Below are 18,562 nucleotides of genomic sequence, written 5' to 3'. Positions count from 1 at the left end.
AGTTTGCTATAATGTACATGAGTAAGCCAATATCCTTCTGGGAAAGCGTATTGTGGACAGATGAGATCAAGATGAGGCTTTTTAGTAAAGCACATCATTCTACTGTTTACCTTAAGTGGAATGAGGCCTACAAAGGAAATAACAGTTCCTACAGTCAAATATGGTGGAGGTTCAAAGATGTTTTGGGGTTGTTTTGATGCATCTGGCACTGGGTACCTTGACTGTGTGCAAGGCATCATGGAATCTGAAGATTAGCAAATGATTTTGGGTTGCAATGTAGTGCCCAGTGTCAGAAAGCTGGGTTTGCGTCCTAGGTCATGGGTCTTCCAGAAGGACAATGACCCCATCATACTTCAAGAAGCCCCCAGAAATAGATAGAAACAAAGTGCTGGAGAGTTCTGAAGTGGCAGCAATGAGTCCAGATCTAAATCCCAATGAACATTTGTGGAGAGATCTTAAAATTGCTTTTGGGAGAAGACGCCTTCCGATATGAGAGACCTGGAGCAGTTTACAAAAGAAGAGTCATCCAAAATTCCATTTGAGAGGTGTAAGAAGCTTGTTGATGGTTGTAGGAAGTGGCTGATTGCAGTTATTTATTCCAAAGGGTGTGCAACCAAATATTAAGTTAAGGGTACCAACAATTTTGTCTGGCCCATTTTTGGGGTTCTGGGGGAAGTTCTGTCCAATTTGCCCTTTTATCTCCTGGAGGGGTGCATTTCAGGATTTCTCCACAAGAGGCCCTCAGAGCATGCACACACCTCCACCCTACCTCAGACCACCAGAGGGAGCCCAGATAGGGATATAAATACGGAGGGTGGAGCTAGGCAGAGTGAGTCTGTTAGTTGGTTCTCCTCAGGAAGTGAGTGGAGACAGAACAGTCTGGAGTCCACAGCCAGTTCCTGCAGAGTGAGACTCAGAGAAACAGGTCAATCTGCAGTGGAGCTCAGTCAGACTCAAGCAGCTCGAGTTAAGTGAGCTAGGAGCGTTGCTGACGCTCAGAGAGCAGCAGAAGAGGCAGCCAGCTAACTCCCAGTGTGTATAGCCTAGTGAGGGCCCGAGTAGGCCGAAGGCTAGAGGAGTGAGTAGCATTGGGGGCAGAGGAGCTTTACCAGCTCACCCCAGAAACCATATTCCGGACACCGGGTCCGAGTCTGCAGGGATTCTTTACATCCAGCAGAAGACAACCAGAACCCCTGGCGAACTACATGTCCCAGGAATACCAAACGCTGACTGTTATACCAGGGTCAGGAGTTACCGAGGCCCCATATACCAGAGAGTGTGTACTCCAACAGAAGGCCCTACCACAGGATCAGCTGGTGCGGAACAGAGACTAAGTTAGGCCTAGCTCCAGGCAGGCCAGAGACTAGCACTAAGCTGCGAAGAAACAGGAGGCCCTACACCTGCTCACTGGGGAGAGTACTGCAGTGCACCCCTCACCCTACAGTGCTCCGGATGGTACCTGCATTCCCACCAGTAAAAGGTACAGAAGCAAACCGTGTGCGTGTGTCCCATGTTCTTCCTTGGACCCGGCTGGGTCACCGCCATATCGTGCACCTCGTCAAACATCACTGCCCTGAGGCCTAGCTCCACCAGTGGGGAGCTACACCATCAACGCTGCCGTAACACCGGCCTCAGTGGACTGCCGCAGCGCTGGTGATCCTCACCAGACACCACAGGTGGCGTCACGAACTTTGACATTCATTTCCCCTTTTTTAAGAGAGACCCCAGGGTACGGGCCCGACCACCGTGACATCCCCCAAGACCAGGCATTAAGGCCCGGGCGCCGAGTAGTCCCCATCCCCTGGGTGCCACATTCCAATACATGTATAATTGCAATAATTTTTTTTTTCTGGAACAATTTCAAGGATGCCAACACGTTCGGCCATGACTGTGTGTATATATATAATTTATTGATGTTAATGATTTTTATATCTATATAGAGTATATTATTATGTTATTTTCTTATATATAAGACCAACATCGATATTCAATATTTTGGCACACAGGAGCCTGTCACTGTACACATTGGGCAATATGAGTCACATAGTCACAATTTTTATCAATTCGGACACTCCCCGCTATTTATGGCAGACACTATAGGGCTGAAAAAAAGAAGAGTCCTGTTTCTTTTTCTTACAGCTCATTCAGTTCAGCTTATTTCTGCCTCCTGATTGCCTGCCTGTCCGCTGCTTAGAATTTCAAATGAAAGTCGTGCAATCCACTGAATTTAAATCAGCTGCAAACAGGACAGAAAAATAAACAGGTGATTTTCAATCTCTGTCTGAGAAGGGAAGGAATCTGTTGTCCCTTTTTTCCTGTGAGCTGCCGACTGATGAAATGTTTGACGCATAGATCAGACGGGACGTATCTACACTGCTGTATTGTGCTAAGCGTGGCGTACAGACAGCGGTAGTGATGCCCAAGCACAGCTCAGCCATGGGTGCTGTAACCAGTTGTCAGTTTTGTGTCTTAATCAGCCCTGGTCTAAAGAAAAACGTCATATTATTCTGAGTTTGCGAACTTTACTGTACAATAAGCACACAAACACAATATATGGAAATACAGTGATGCTTTAAAGTTTGAGAACCTTTCAGAAGTTTCCATATTTCTGCATGAATTTGATCTAAAACTACACGAGTCCTAAAAGAAGATTGAGAAAAAAATCAAATTAATGAGTAAATAATATTAGACTTTGTTATTTTTTAAATGTGGAAAATGATCCAATATTTTAAATCTGTGAGTGGCAAAAGTAAGTGAACTTGATTTGAAGTGGAAATTAGAGTCTGGTCTTTTCAATCAATAGGATGACAATCAGGTGTGAATGGGCGACCTGTACATAAAGAACAAAGATCTTTCAAAGTCTGATCTTCACAACACAAGTTTATGGAAGTGTATCACTGCGGGAGATTTCTGATGACCTCAGAAGAAGAGTTGTTGATGCTCACTAGGCTGGGAAAAGCTGCAGACAGATTGTGCACAAATGGAGAAAATTCAACACCATTATTACCCCTCCCCCCCCCATTAGCAAGAGTGGTTGACCAACAAAGAAGATCAATCAAAGAGCAAAGGTATAACTGTCTACAAGGTCGCAAAGAAACCCAAGGTCACCTCTCAGCAACTAAAGGCTTCTCTCACATTAGCTAATGTTAATGTTAAAGTCACTGCTCTCCAAAAAGAGCATAGCTGTTTGCTAAAGATCAATTGGACAAGCCAAAAGGCTATTGGAACGATATTTTATGGACGATTTTATGGACGAATGAGACTAAATTAGAGCATTTTGGTATAAATGAAAAGTATTATGTTTGGAGAAAGAAAAACCCGGTATTACGCATAAAAATCTCATATCATTTGTAACACACAATGGTGGTAATATCATGGTTTAGACCTGTTTTCTGCATCTCGGCCAAGACAGCTGCCATCATTGATGGAACAATGAATTCTGAATTTTATCAGCAAATTCTAAAGTATAAAGTCAGGACCTCTGTCCATGAGGTGAATCTCAAGTGACCGTGGGTCATGAAGCAAGACAATGACTCAAAGCACACAAGTTGTTCTATAAAAAAAAATGGTTAAAGAATAAAGTTAAAGTTTTGGAATTGTAATGTCAATGTCTTGATCTTAATGCTATAGAGATTTTGTGGAAGGACCTGAAGTGTGCAGTCCATGAGAGAAAACCACCTATAGTTTTAATAAAATCACTATTTTCTCAGGAGATTATCACCAGGGGACTAGTAAACCGTGTAGTCCTTTGTATTCATGGCATCAGTATAAACACGCCCCTACCTCTGATTGGCAGCTTTCTGCATATACACGGTGTATAAAGAAAGCTGTTCCCTTTAATGGATGTCTGAGGAATGTTCTGCTACGCCGAATGCACTTTGACAAATCATCAAGATCCGATGCTGGCAGCTCCCTTTGCATATGCGACTAATGATGTTCCAGATGTTCATTCATGATGGGAGACATGTCCGGAGATGCTGCAGGCCATGGTTGCACGTTTAGGCCATGCCGGCTGCTCACAGAAGCATGAGCAACATGTGGCCTGGAGTTGTTGCGTTGAAAAATGGCTAATGGGACACTTTGGAGAAAAAGTCGTATTGCTGGTTCAATGTAAGCTCTTATTCACTCTCGTCTGGATTACTGCAACTCTCTTCTGATTGATCTCCCTCTTACCAAACTTTCTCCTTTCCAATCCGTCCTGAATGCGGCAGCCAGGGTCGTATTTCTGTCCAGCCGCTTCACCGATGCCTCCATTTTGTGCCAGTCTTTACACTGGTTGCCCATTCGCTACAGGGTCCAATATAAACTCATCAGTCTCACCCACAAACCTCTACACAGTTCTGCACCACCTTATATCTCCTTTCTCATCTCTTCCTATCGCCCTACAAGTGTCCTCCGTTCTACAAATGACCTAAGACTAACATCCCCCATAATCCGAACCTCGCACCTCCGTCTCCAAGACTTCTCTCGTGCTGCGCCAGTTCTCTGGAATGCACTACCCCAGGCGATCCAACTGATGCCTAGCCCCCATGTCTTCAAGAGCGCTTTAAAAACCCATCTCTTCAAACAAGCCTACCACCTTAACTACTCAGTAAATTAACTTTCCCCTGTTCCCTCCTTCTAAATATTATTCAGAATCTGTTCCCTACTCTTCATCTGTCTCCACACCCTCCATGCACAAGATAACTGCACTCGGTACTTGAGTATTGCACTTAAACATACTGGCTGATGACCGGATCATGCAGCTTTATATGAAAATCCCTATTTATTATAATTGCCAGACCTGAAATAGCAAGCACTTTTCACCCATTGTGTACCCCCATTTCCTTGTAGAATGTAAGCTTGCGAGCAGGGACCTCACTCCTAATGTAACTGTTTAAACTGTCTTAAATTGTATTGAATTTATTGTCTGTATATGTCCCCGCTTAATTGTAAAGTGCTGCGGAATATGTTGGCGCTATATAAATAAAAATTATTATTAATTATTATTATTATAAGCGCGAGATGACTGTACTATTCCCTACATGAATTCATGTATGACCCTAAAATGTATTATTTTTTTTACATAGGGAGACTTTGGAGTACGGATGCCATTGCATACCTACATTGGAGATACACATCAGGAGATCCCCTCAACGTATACCTCTGACAGACATTGTAAAAAAAAAAATCAGTGCAGAAAGACCCTCACCTGCAAATGTCAGTAAAACTTATATTGTGGGAAGTATAATTGCAATGTGTAAATTTATTTAACCCCAAAGCAATGACATAAAAATACATATCCAGTTGAGATCTCCAAACTGGACACTTCACAGTAAACCACACATGTAGAAAAGGTTTGTTACATTACCGTTAATGAAAGTCTGTTGATTCTTCAGGCCGTACACAAGGTGCTGACGCAAGTTGAAGAAAGTCTCACTGAGAACATCTATTTGTCTTATTCTCTTACAGACGTCAGTGGTCAGATGAATTGTCGGCAGAAGACACAAGGGACAATTCCTGGAAAAGACGAAAAAAAAATGATGCTGTTGACCTTTTTGTTAATAACGTGTATAAAAAAAAACTTTGAAATGTAATATTACATGTCCTCCTGTTCTCCTTCATCATCAATGTTAAAGTGCAAGCTTTTCTGTTCAGGGTGATCACAAGAAATAAAAAGTTGAGTACATACAGGGAATGACATTCATTTTCTTTTTCTGATCCGGAGTTACAGACTTTATTTTTATTTACAGCTACATTTACAACAGTGCAGGCTTCAGAGCTGAAATCTCCCGACATTACTTATCCACTCAATGTTTGTATTGCTTTACATTAAAGGGTTTGCCTGGGATTTTTTAAAAACTGGAATTGTGTTAACAAAATAAATGAACCATACCTTACCTTTTCAATCCAGACCAGTACAAACAATGTAATGTATATACACAACAAAATAGTGAGTACAGCTCTGGAGTATAATGCAGGAGCTAACGTAATGTATGTACACAGTGACTGCACCAGCAGAATAGTGAGTGCAGCTCTGGAGTATAATACAGGATGTAACTCAGTATCAGTACAGGATTAGTAATGTAATGTATGTACAGTGACTGCACCAGCAGAATAGTGAGTGCAGCTCTGGGGTATAATACAGGATGTAACTCAGGATCAGTAATGTAATGTATGTACACAGTGACTGCACCAGCAGAATAGTGAGTGCAGCTCTGGAGTATAATACAGGATGTAACTCAGGATCAGTAATGTAATGTATATACACAGTGACTGCACCAGCAGAATAGTGAGTGCGGTTCTGGAGTATAAAACAGGTCTACTGTTCCTTCATATAGAACTGCCAGTACTCCATGCTTTGCCATACTGCCTCCTCTACTATGTGCATGAATCTTTAGTGGGCTATGTATTTATGGCCACACAAAGTAAAAGTTGCAATTTGGCATACAGCAACCAAATTAAAAATACCCAAGATGTTCCCTTATTATGCATCCCACTAATAATCAGTAGCCTATCTATAGTTCTTTTAATAAAAGATAAAAAAGCCTGGCATCTTTCTGAATATGCAAAACCCCACAAAGTCAGGTCAAGGTTTTAAGCCAGACAAATGTAATAGTCTTCTAAAGGCAGAACCTTAGAATTTGTGCAGTTGAAACCCCTTCACTTTCATTCTATCTTTTAAGTACCTCTGCTTAATAAAAGCCATCAAATATCATTGGGAAATATTACTATTTTTGTAACTGCACTAAAGAATTAAACCAGGAGCAAAAGGGAGAGCGAGAGAGTCAGGTTAAGCTCAAAGACACAGAGAGAGAGAAAGAAATGGACCAGATTATACAAAATTAAAAAGCAAATTCAAGCGGACAATTTGTGCCGAGTGATTGCAAGCAATTACAGGCCAGCTTTTCTGGGAGGAAGGGTGCATTATTTCAGCTTAAAAGGAGACTTTATTCATTCCTGATCAGCTTCTCCTGCCATTCTCTTTTATTCTTGGCTATCAATTTAAAAATAAATAAATAAATCTTTACATTTTCAACCCCGGCTGAATGAAACCCTCCGGCGAGTGAGTAGGATTTAAACTTCTCGTCCGCTCCTTCCCTGGCCTCTGAAAAACCAATTTGCCTCATAAAAAAAAGCAAAACACACACACACATATACACAGTGCAGAGCATGTTTCTTTTGGAGATTTTTTTTCCAGCAATCACACTGTAATTGTCAGGCAGAGGACAGCTTTGATGTGAGGAATTATTGTGATTATGGTTACTAATGTCGGACTATGGATATCACATCTTAGGGGTATAGGAGAAATACATCAAGGCGATATTTGGGAAAATGGCACCTTAAATGTATCCCATGTGTTACCCAGGCAGAAGTGCGGGTAATTGCACATTATAGAGAGGTCCACGAGGTCAATTCATCTCTGAAACCTCTTGATACCAAAAGTTTATGTATCATTTTTCACTTTATTTTTAATTTCTTCGTATATATAGTTGTTATTTTTTGCTTATTTTTTTTTATTATCAATATCACTTTAGATTGTGAATTTTTAGGTGTTGTTCTTACAGTAGATTTGGTCAGGAGGAGCCTGTATGGTGGCACAAGGAGAAAATATAAAAAGCCATGCGCCCTTGTGTGTCACCTCTGTAGGGCATTGCCCCTTGCAAACATTGCAGGATGGAAGATGGACCATATGATTTTCTCAAACTTTTGCAACAGGAATCTCACCAGAAAGACCAAGATGATGCCTGGGTCTCGCCATCTGTGGACAAAGACCATGCAAAATGACAAATATTGCTCAATGTAGTTTTTATTTATTTCTTCTGAACTTTATATGGCATAAAAATAAATAAAAAAAATAAAGTAAAATATGTTTAAAAATTATAGCTACAGCTAAATAAACAACTGTGCAATTTATCATCATCAGATCTATTAAAACTGCCTCTCCAACAGCTGTGCTCCACCAACTACTAGGGGTGGCGTCTCACTGGCGATGTCCACCGGAGGGCTCATGCACACGACCGATAATTTCAGACGAGTGCTATCCGTGGTTTTAATGGATAGCACTCGAAACCCATGTTATTCTATGGGACTAAGTGTAAAAAATCGGTGACATGTCCAATTTTGATCTGAGTGTCGCATCAAGATTTGCAATGCAAGTCTATGGGTTCGTGGAAAGCATCGGACAGCACTCGGATGACATCTGAGTACAATCCAATTTTCACGGATTGACATAATGAAGAAGGTGGAGAACTTATTTTTTTTCTCTTCATCTCCGATAAAATCAGATCCCACTCTGAGCAAACTCTGATTTCTCCGGTGTCACCATCCTGCGGGCTACAAAAGGCTCACCTTCCTGAGACACAAGTTTATGCTTGAATCAAAAAGAGCCAGATACACACATGCTATGTTATATGTTTTAACCTTTCTGAATCTGTTTGAACCATATTTACTGTATTACTGATGAAGGTCTAATGACCGAAACTTTTTCGATACACTTTGCCTCAAATTGTAAATAAATTCACTAGACTGAGTGCTGGATTTTTGGACTTACTAAAAGGCTATGTTCACATGTTGCGTTTTTGCTGCGTTTTTTATGCAACTTAAAAGCTGCTTTTTACAGTATCAGCAAAAGCTATGAGATTTCAGAAATCACATGCACATGCTTGTTTTTTTTTCTCCTGACTCAATTGGAAAACTGCTGCTTTTTTTAAAACTGCATCAGGTCAATTCTTTCAGCGATTTTGCAGCGTTTTTTTCACCCGTAGAAATCAATGAGTAGGTGCAAAAACGCAGCAAAAAAACGTTGCCATCAGTTCAGTTTTTGCAGCGTTTTTAGTGAAAAAAAAGTAGGTAAATGTGAAACCCATTTATTTTTGTGATTTTCCCAAGTTTAAACCAAAATGTCTTGGTGTCCTCACATTAGCAGGAATGTTAATATTAGTACGGTTTAATTAAATTAGTGATATGTGTGAAAGTAAACAAAGCCCGATCAACTCAATGCCCAACCAACTCAATGCCCAACCAACTCAATGCCCAACCAATTCAACTCCCCATGCAGTTTTTACATTTGCAATTGTGTAATTTTTCATGAACTCATATGAACTTTTTTGATCAGAATAGTCACTATTTTTTCAAACATAAAAATCTTTTTCCATTAAATAATTTGATCAAATTGCCCTCTTTTTCCAAAAATGTTTTATGGTGTCACATACGTCTTGCATTGGTGGTCTAATACCTTGCATGGTTCATGCTTGTATGGTTGATTCAAAGTTGAACTTTGGGATCCTGAAAAACACAGCAAAAAAACGCTTGCAAAAACGCAGCAAGAAAAGCAGCAAAAAAGCCAGCCAAACTTGCTTTTTGTCTGCAGCTTTTTTACTGCCAAGAGATCAGGTTTTAACTGCAGAAAAAAAGCAGTGTGTGAACGTAGTCTAAGTGCATGTGCTTCCAGTTTTTAGAAGTAAAATGTCTCGGGAAGTTTATTATAATTTTATTTGATAATGTGGTGTGTCACTTTAAGAGGCAAGGTTGAAAAAGCAGAAAAGTATGTTAAAATAAAAGCAAAAAAAAAGTAGTGACGGTAGCTGGATTGCTTCATCTAATGTGTTATCGCTTAAAGAAGCAGAATGGATCCGATGAAAGAACGACTGTCTACATGGAGCAATTTTATACGTGAGAAATTGGCATTTAGATTTGCTGGACTGCTTTTCCTATAACGGCAATAATAACACAATAAAAATAGATTTCCATAAACATATGCTCAATAGAAAAGAGAGAATGGGGATTATCAGAGGAGGGGAGTGTGAGAAATACATGGCAGAGGAGGGAATGATGGCTATCCATCCGACTCATAAACAAGTCCGTGCACCATCATAATCATGGTTACATTGGTCGCTGGATGTTCCTTTAGCTCTTTACTTGCGGCCCAATATAGATAATAATATGTGTGATGGAGGCATGTGCAATGTCACCGGACACATTGATTTTAATCTTGTCAGAGCATATGAACAAATTACATCTCTCCCCCAAATTAGTGCGAAAGAACAATTAAGCCATTTTGGGAACTTCCAAATGGGACCATAAATCTTAAAACAATGCCAGCCCAACCCACCGATTGATGGAGGACTGATCAACCAACTAATGTTTAAGGGGGCCACCTGACAATTCCCCAAGAGATGAGTGTCGAGAGAAAAAAAAGGATTGGACATGCTGAATATCTATGTCTCATCATTTTCTTTCTGCAGCATATAAGCTGTTGCTGGTATTTGTGTCCTCCACTCCGCCATTGAAAAATCATGCATGCTCGCACAGCCAAACAAGCTTAACAACCATCGAACGTATATGGCCACCTCAGGATGCATTCACACACAGCGGTCAAGCTGCGGCTTTGAACCACACCATCCCGGTCTTTTTACTAATTCAGTGCACAATTCGCAAGGACACAACTGTTTCGTCTACAAAACTGCATTATAATCAGGTGCCTGGTCTTGCAGATGAAAAGGCGATTTTCCAGCAAGATTAAGTGATTATGCAGGGACCATAGCAGTACAGGGCTGCCGTGGTTAAAAGCAGCAACATGACCGCTGCACGTGAACCTGTGACCTTAGAAAATACTATGTACCTGCTCATATAGGGTTAATCTGCAGGTAAATAGCATTTTAAAGCTGTCTGGCCGCCTTACTGAAAGTGAAGCTACTGGGAGGAAATTAACTTGCTTCCTCCTAGGAGCCGCCGGCTTTCAGTTATGGGGTGTGAACAGAGCAGCTAGTCATCACTCATTATGCTGTGAGTTGCAGCTATAAGCATGCCCCGGCACTTTGATTGACAGACGCCTCTGCAGACACGTCTGAGCACAGCGAGCTGTCAGTCAAAGTGCCTGGGCGTCCTTACAGCCACCGCTCACAGGACTGTAGTTGCTTCGTGCACTCCCCCATGACTGAAAGCCGGCAGCTCTCAGAAGAAAAAAGTTAATTTTCTTCCCGGTTGCCACAATCTCACTACAGTGGCCATGCAGCATTATATGCTATATGCCTAGGTGACAGGTTTCCTTTAAAGCTCTGGACCTTCCCTTGAATATTAGATGCTACCTTATTGTGTTCCTTAATCTATAAACAAATGCACTTTTTTTGCTATTAAATACTTTTTTTAAAAATGCTTTTAACATAATTACCACAAGTGAATAGAATTTAATTTAAATTACCCTCAAAATTAACTTTTTCGATCTGTTAATTAACAAGAACGATTAACGACTTGAGTGATACAAATTGTGTTTTGTAAGACGTATGTGAACCTAGAGGTTATTCAGTAATTCTTCTATATAATTTGCGGTTATATTGGAATCCATTTAACGCATTATACAATTACGGATGTAGCAGAGCTGTGTGTGGCATTTGCCATCGAATTACATTAGATATCTATGGTATTGGAATTTTTCATAGAACTGCGGGCAAAATTTGCGACTTATCCTCATGGTCAGAGGATGCAGCGCTGCACAACTGCACGGGAAACTCAACTCGGCTTCGTCTGTTCTAATAAATAATATTTTTATATGAAATCTGTAAATTTTGATATCAAAGCCCTCGTTGCAAATTGTATTGTTTCATCTTCTCTCTTCTCTGATCTCGTCCAAATCTCTGCTGCCGCTTAAGGTGATAGAACGGACCATCAAATATCAGAAGGTGGTGTCCTTTCACCCTAGTTTTCACGCAAGCTTGCACAGAATCCAGGCAATTACGCTTAACCCCTTCACAACTGCAGGACCCTCAAAAAACATTACAGGGTGATACAAAAATACTTATGTCTTCATTGTGGGGCGGGTCATTGCGGCTTCCGGCACTTTGTGCATTGATCCCGCACCCGACTGAGTCAAATCTGTATATTTTTATTGCATGACAAAATGATAGCTGAGCCTCTCTTTGTCTTGATCAGACGTTCATTTCTTTAGGAGGTCATTGCGGAGATGAGGTCACAGGGCAAGCAGCCCACCTTCACTTGGTGATATGCAAGGCCCCTTCTCTCTACCCACTAATTAGAAATGCAATCTCACAAGGAGTGAGCCTGCCTGCCAATGTCCCTCACTCAAAATGATTTATTAGCAATTTGTACAAATGGAGAAAATGAGATTTCAGATTTCTCTGCCATTTCAGCAATGAGGTGATTGAAAGACAACGAGGTCTGGGTGAATATGTAGATTTCCTGTCCCCCTGGTGCACACACTTCAAGGCACGCTTTGCAGAGATGAGCGTTCCCCCCTGGTCCCAGTTGCGTGACGACGGGTTCACGAATAAGATGGCGATGTCACGAGCATTAGTATGTCATTTTGTGAATTAAATCTTAAAATGGAATTCAGGATTAACAGACTTACCTGGCTCTGATCCTAAACATGTACTGTATCTAATAATTAACAAGTCCATTAATACTCTAAGCCTTTTTCCCCATTGGTCACTGTCACGCAAGAACATTACGTAGGTGAAGGTCTACTCACTGCATCTGTGCGGTTTTGGAAAAGTGCCCCAAAGATTGCAGTACAAGGGGTTAAACTGTTCTGAATTTCTTTGTAAGGATGCATTGTGACTCCAATTGGGTGACAGGTTTTTTTTCCTAGATGACTATGAGAAGCAGAGCAATGACACTTGGGGTCATACAGAAATGACATACTGACATTTGGAGTCAAAGAGCAATTCACAATGGCACTTGGAGTCCCAGAACAATTACACATGGCGCTTCTGATCCCAAGACACATGGACACGGGGACATTCCAAGACAAACGTCCTCAGAAACGTGAAATTCCAGAAGAATTGAGCACTGATCTATAAGGAATTCCAGTTAATGGAGCCTTGGCACTTGGATATAGTATACCACAGATGATGGTACTCAATAATAATCAAACAACACCAAGAGGTACAAGACAATAGGACATGAGCGCTAAGCTGTCTAGACCATCAAACATGGGAACCTGGAGGCTCTTTAGATCATTCAACATGGACAACTGCTCGGTTATATATTCTAGGGACTGGGTGCACTGAGGGCAGGGCCGGCTCCAGGTTTTTCTGGGCCCCGGGCGAAAGAGTCTCAGTGGGCCCTTTTAACACATACACGATTCATGATGCACATATACCACAGAGAAATATATATATATAGTACACAGGGCCCAGCCTGCCACCTTATCCTCCACATATGCAGACAGGCGCACGCGCGCACACACACATACGGTACGCAGACATGCGCGCGCACGCACGCGCGGTACGCAGACGCGCGCACGCACGCGCGGTACGCAGACGGGCGCACGCACGCGCGGTACGCAGACATGAGCACGCACGCGCGGTACGCAGACATGCGCACGCACACGCGGTACGCAGACACACACACGCACACACGGTACGCAGACACACGTACACACACATGGTACACAGATATGTACACATACAGACATTTTTACACAAATTCTTAAAAACATATATAAAACAGGTGGGGTTCAAAGAAGTGACCATAAAGGTTGGCAAAGTCGAACTGCCAGCACAAGGACTGATTATTGTCAACATTGATCGCCGAGAAAGTCATCCCATGATAACCTTAGGCACTAATGTCATTGAAAATTGTCTTGCAGAAATAATTGTCTTGTTACAGCAGGTTGCAGAGACCGCCAGTTCCAGCCAGCAGCGGGTTCTACAAAGAGAGATCAGAGCCCTGATGAAAAGACAACAGGAAGAACTGTCTGGTGGTGAGATTGGCAGTGTTAGGATGAGTGACCCATTCCCTATTGCCATGCCCCCAAGAAGTGAAATGCTGATATGGTGCCGGGCAGCCATCGGTCTAAGGGGTAGAGATTACCAGGCCCTGGTAGAGCCCGTCTACTCTGACAGTAGGCCCATCATTTTGACAGCCAGGGGGGTGGTGGATGTCCGCCATGGGAGGGTGCCAGTCCGCATCCTGAACATTGGGGAAAAAGAAGTCCATTTGCCCCGGTTGCCACCCTAGCCAAGCTATTCACCGTCAATCAAAATTCTATAAAGACAATGGAACCCTTATCTCCATCCAAACAGGCGGAGGATAATGGCTCCAAGGGACAGATGGAGCGCTGGTGTCAGAAGCTGTATGTGGGCACTGACTCCACCCCTCCACATCAAAAACAAGGAGTATACCGGGTGGTCGAGGAGTATGAAAGGGTCTTCAGTAAACACCCACTCGACTTCGGGAAGGTAAAGGGGGTTCAACACCATATCCCCACGGGAGACCATCCACCCATTAAAGAAAGGTACCGGCCTGTACCGCCAGCACACTACCAAAATGCCAAAGGGATGTTGCGAGAGATGAAGGAAGCTGGGGTAATAAGAGACAGTTGTAGCCCCTGGGCAGCTCCATTAGTTCTTGTAAAGAAAAAGGATGGCACAATGAGAATGTGTGTAGACTACAGGCAAATTAACCGCATAACTCATAAAGATGCATACCCGCTACCCAGGATAGAGGAGTCACTAGCTGCATTAAAATCTGCTAATTATTTCTCTACTTTGGATCTTACTAGTGGGTATTGGCAGGTTCCTGTAGCAGAGGTGGATAAGGAAAAGACCGCATTCACCACCCCGATGGGCCTCAGCGAGTTCAACTGCATGCCATTCGGGCTCTGCAACACCCCAAGAACCTTCCAGCGGTTGATGGAGTGCTGTCTAGGACATAAGAATTTCGAGACAGTCCTCCTGTACCTGGATGACGTCATAGTATACTCCAAGACATATGAGGATCATCTGGAGCACCTGGCGGAAGTGTTTGAAGCCCTGGCTGGCTTTGGCCTGAAGGTGAAGCCATCAAAGTGCCACCTGCTGAAGCCCAAAGTACAGTACTTAGTACATGTGGTAAGCGCTGACGGTGTAGCACCAGACCCCGACAAGATCACCGTAATCAAGGACTGGCCAAGACCCTCCACTATTAAGGAAGTGCGGCAGTTCCTTGGGTGGGTAGGCTACTACCGAAGGTTTATACCAGGCTTCACCAAGATGGCGGCACCTATGCTGGACCTCCTGATAGGCCAGTCTATAAAGGCCAAGAACCAGAAACCACCATTCAAATGGGACAAGCTGGAAGATGAGTCCTTCACCAGACTGAAGATGGCTCTCACAGGAGACGAGGTCCTGGCCTATCCTGATTTTGGACAGCCCTTCATCCTTCACACGGATGCAAGCAACGTGGGACTGGGAGCGGTGCTGTCCCAGATCCAACAAGGCAGAGAAAGGGTAATAGCCTACGCCAGCAGGAAGCTCTGGCCCACAGAAAGAAACCCAGAAAATTACAGCTCCTTCAAGTTGGAGTTCCTTGCCATCATCTGGGCCGTGACAGAGCGCTTCAAGCATTATCTCGCCTCCTCCAAATTCACCGTCTTCAAGGATAATAACCCGCTGACACACGTGGACACTGCAAAACTTGGTGCCCTGGAACAAAGATGGATGGCCCGACTGTCTAATTACGAATTCACCATCAAGTACCGGGCTGGGCAGAAGAATGCAAACGCAGATGCGCTGTCCAGAATGCCTAACTTGCCAGACGGGGGAGAAGACCCAGAGGAGCTGGAAGAGATAGAAATCCCCGCGTTCCACCGCCATGGGATAAAGCAGTGCTCCCATTGTGTCAAGAACAGGTGCTCTGCCGACAGAGAGGCCACATTTAATCCATTGCCCCACCATGGATGGGCAGAAACACAAGACAGTGACCCAGCTGTCCGCCTAGTCAAAGAGTTGCTGACACAAGCTGACTCATACCCTGATTCAGATGCTCCAGAAGAGACCAAACAGCTGTGGAAAGAAAAGAGCAAGCTGTTCATCTATGAAGGGAAGCTGTGTCGAAGAACTGTCAACTCCGGGATACATGAGCTGGTCAGGCAGGTGGTAGTCCCGAGGCAGGATGCGTCTATGGTCTTGGAAGCGTACCACGCTGGAGCAGGACACTTCGGATGGAAGAAGCTGGAAGTCCTGCTACGTGAACGGTTCTATTGGGCTGGCATGAGGAAAGCAATCGAGAGGTGGTGTCGAGAATGCGGACCATGCAACCTGAGAAGAAAAGACCGTGACAGCCAGAGGGCTCCCCTGCAGCCCATCATCACCAAGCAGCCACTCGAACTGGTAGTCCTGGACCATGTGAAGCTATCCCCGAGCAGGTCAGGCTATGTCTACGCTCTCACCATCGTAGACCACTACTCCCGGTTCCTGGTAGTAGTGCCAGTCAAGGACCAAACGGCTCAGACAGCAGCCAGAGCTTTCCAACAGCACTTCTGCCGCCCGCATGGTTACCCAGAACGTGTGCTAACTAACCAGGGTCAGGCCCTTAAAGGAGAAGTATTCCAGGAATTCAGCAACCTGTACGGCTGCAAGAAGATCAGGACAACGCGTTATCACTCCCAGACCAACGGGATGTGTGAAAAGATGAATCAGGTGGTGATAGACCTACTGAAGACGTTGCCCCTGGAGGAACGCAGCCTGTGGCCAGAAAAGTTGCCAGACCTGGTGGACCTCTACAATCATATCCCAGTGAATTCCACCAACTGCACACCTGCTTACCTGATGAGAGCAAGACCTGGTAAGCTGCCCATTGACCTGGATATGGGAGTCCTAACACCAGAGACCGTCCCACCAGATGCAGATTGGGATACTGAGTGGCAACAGCAGTACCGCAAGGTACAGGAAAGTGTTGAAAGAAGTCTGTCCCAAGCAAGAGAAAGGCAAGAGATGACTTACAATCAACATGCACCTGCTGTTCCCCTGTCACCTGGAGAGCAAGTCCTAAAGAGGAAGAGGCGAATCCACAAGTTGGATGACCAGTGGGAAAAAGAGCCGTACACCATTCTACCATCAAGTCATGATAACACCAAGGTGTGCCTCATAAGTAAGGACGGAGGTGAGACAACGGCAACAGTTTCCAGAGACCACCTGAAGAAATGTCCCCAGCAGCTGCAACATGCTGAAGAAGGCCAAGATATCCCTCAACACGCAGAGGAAGTGGAAGAAATGTTCAGCACGGTACTCGGAGAATTTCCACGGTCGTGGACACAAGTAAATATTGCAATAGTTGTGCCAGTCCTTACATTTCTCCAACCAGCCCCTCAAGAAGCTACGGAAGTTTCAGTAGAGTTGGAAGAACCATTGGCCCCGGAGGCAGAAGATTTCTTATCAGCAGACCAGGAGAATCTACCCTCTTCTAGTAGCGAACCCGCCGTATCCACGGTTAGCCAAAGAATCCGTAGGAAATTGCCCAACCTACCAGTGACACCTCCAAACACCTGTAGTGAGGTGAACATTGAGCCCACCACACCAGGGGTAGATACAGGGGACCAAGGTAGAACACAGACAGACAGTGTGTTACGTAGGTCTACCAGAATCACCAGAGGTCAGATCCCTGCTCGATGGAGAATTTAAGATGCAAAATATAACTGAAATGTTGTATATGTGTGTACTAAATATGTCTTTCCAGTTACCCGACAGGGTCCAAAAAGACTTTCAGGTTATGGACAATGGATAACCAAAAACTTTGCCTGTAAATAGTTGCACCTGTAAAGTGCCCCTTTGTGCCAGACCACAGAACAAAAACCCGTGGAGGTGGCTGAAGACGTGGTCCAACATCCGGATCATCAATGCCCTGTAGCCACCCCAGGGCCCCCGTGGAGGGTTTGGGACGGGTCCCTCAAACTACATCTTCAGTGGAATGGACACCTGGTTACGGATGATACCATGACCTATAAAGACTGTAATACTTGTAAATATTCCTAATGTACCCTGTTCATTGTTATCTGTTACATTTTTGCAAAATATGCTCAGTCTCGGAGTACTGAAATTTACTAGGGGCGAATGTGGCACCCCAGAGGGTCTGGTTGCCACAGTGGTAGTAATACCATGTCTGGGAGCAAAACAGGGGTTTCCTGGCCAGGAAGACATTACATGCAACACCTCCTGCTCCAAACCAGAAAGGGGAGGATCCTGCCCTTTATAACTGGGTCTGGAGGCGGGGTTAGTCAGTCTAAGTCTAGTCAGTGTCAGGAGTCAAATAGGACACGAAGGAGCAAGGAGCTGAGGACTGGAGCTGGCAGAGCTCGTCCTGGCCAAAGTACTGACAGAGAACCGGACACCGGAGTCCGAGGCTGTGGGACCCTTCAGGCCCAGCAGCAGATACCGCGGGGCAGGAGATTGCAGGTCTCCTGGCCCACAGAAGCCCGGAGGCTCAGCCACACGAAAGGACCAGTACCGCCACAGAGGAGCGAGGAATCCACAAGGTCCGAGTCGCCAGCCATACGGGTGAGCACAGCACGTCACACTCAGGGACGTGGGTTACAACACGACTATAAGCGGGATAGCCAAAGAGTACAGTCAGAACGGCAGGCCTACAACTCCACCTGGCCAGGAGGATTCTAGGATTTCTCCCAGACTGACCAGGCCCTCATCCCTAGCAAGTACTCCCATTGGGGCCTATATAATTGCCACCAGTAAAAACCCTGAGACTGCACTTGCACTGCAACGACTCCGTGTTGTCATTACTGATCCCGGCACTATCACCACCATCATCCATACACGCTGCCCTGAAGCTCCACTCTTCCTGTGGGGAG

General features: G+C 44.2%; 1 long non-coding RNA gene across 1 annotated transcript in view; it reads right to left on the bottom strand.

Moving 5' to 3' along the window:
- Positions 1-5,354: 5,354 nt before the first annotated feature.
- Positions 5,355-18,562, bottom strand: part of LOC141174665 (uncharacterized) — a 549,426-nt gene continuing 536,218 nt past the window's right edge. Inside the window, exon 3 of the long non-coding RNA XR_012252939.1 lies at positions 5,355-5,499. This is a non-coding gene — a long non-coding RNA (uncharacterized lncRNA). The remainder of the gene's footprint in view (positions 5,500-18,562) is intronic.

This window comes from Phyllobates terribilis, unplaced genomic scaffold, assembly GCF_046119375.1.
Source record: "Phyllobates terribilis strain yellow unplaced genomic scaffold, ASM4611937v1 Scaffold_13__5_contigs__length_258822181, whole genome shotgun sequence".
NCBI classification, from domain to species: domain Eukaryota; kingdom Metazoa; phylum Chordata; class Amphibia; order Anura; family Dendrobatidae; genus Phyllobates; species Phyllobates terribilis.
The sequence above is the reverse complement of the archived record's forward strand: the minus strand, read 5'-3'. Positions and strand labels throughout refer to the sequence as shown.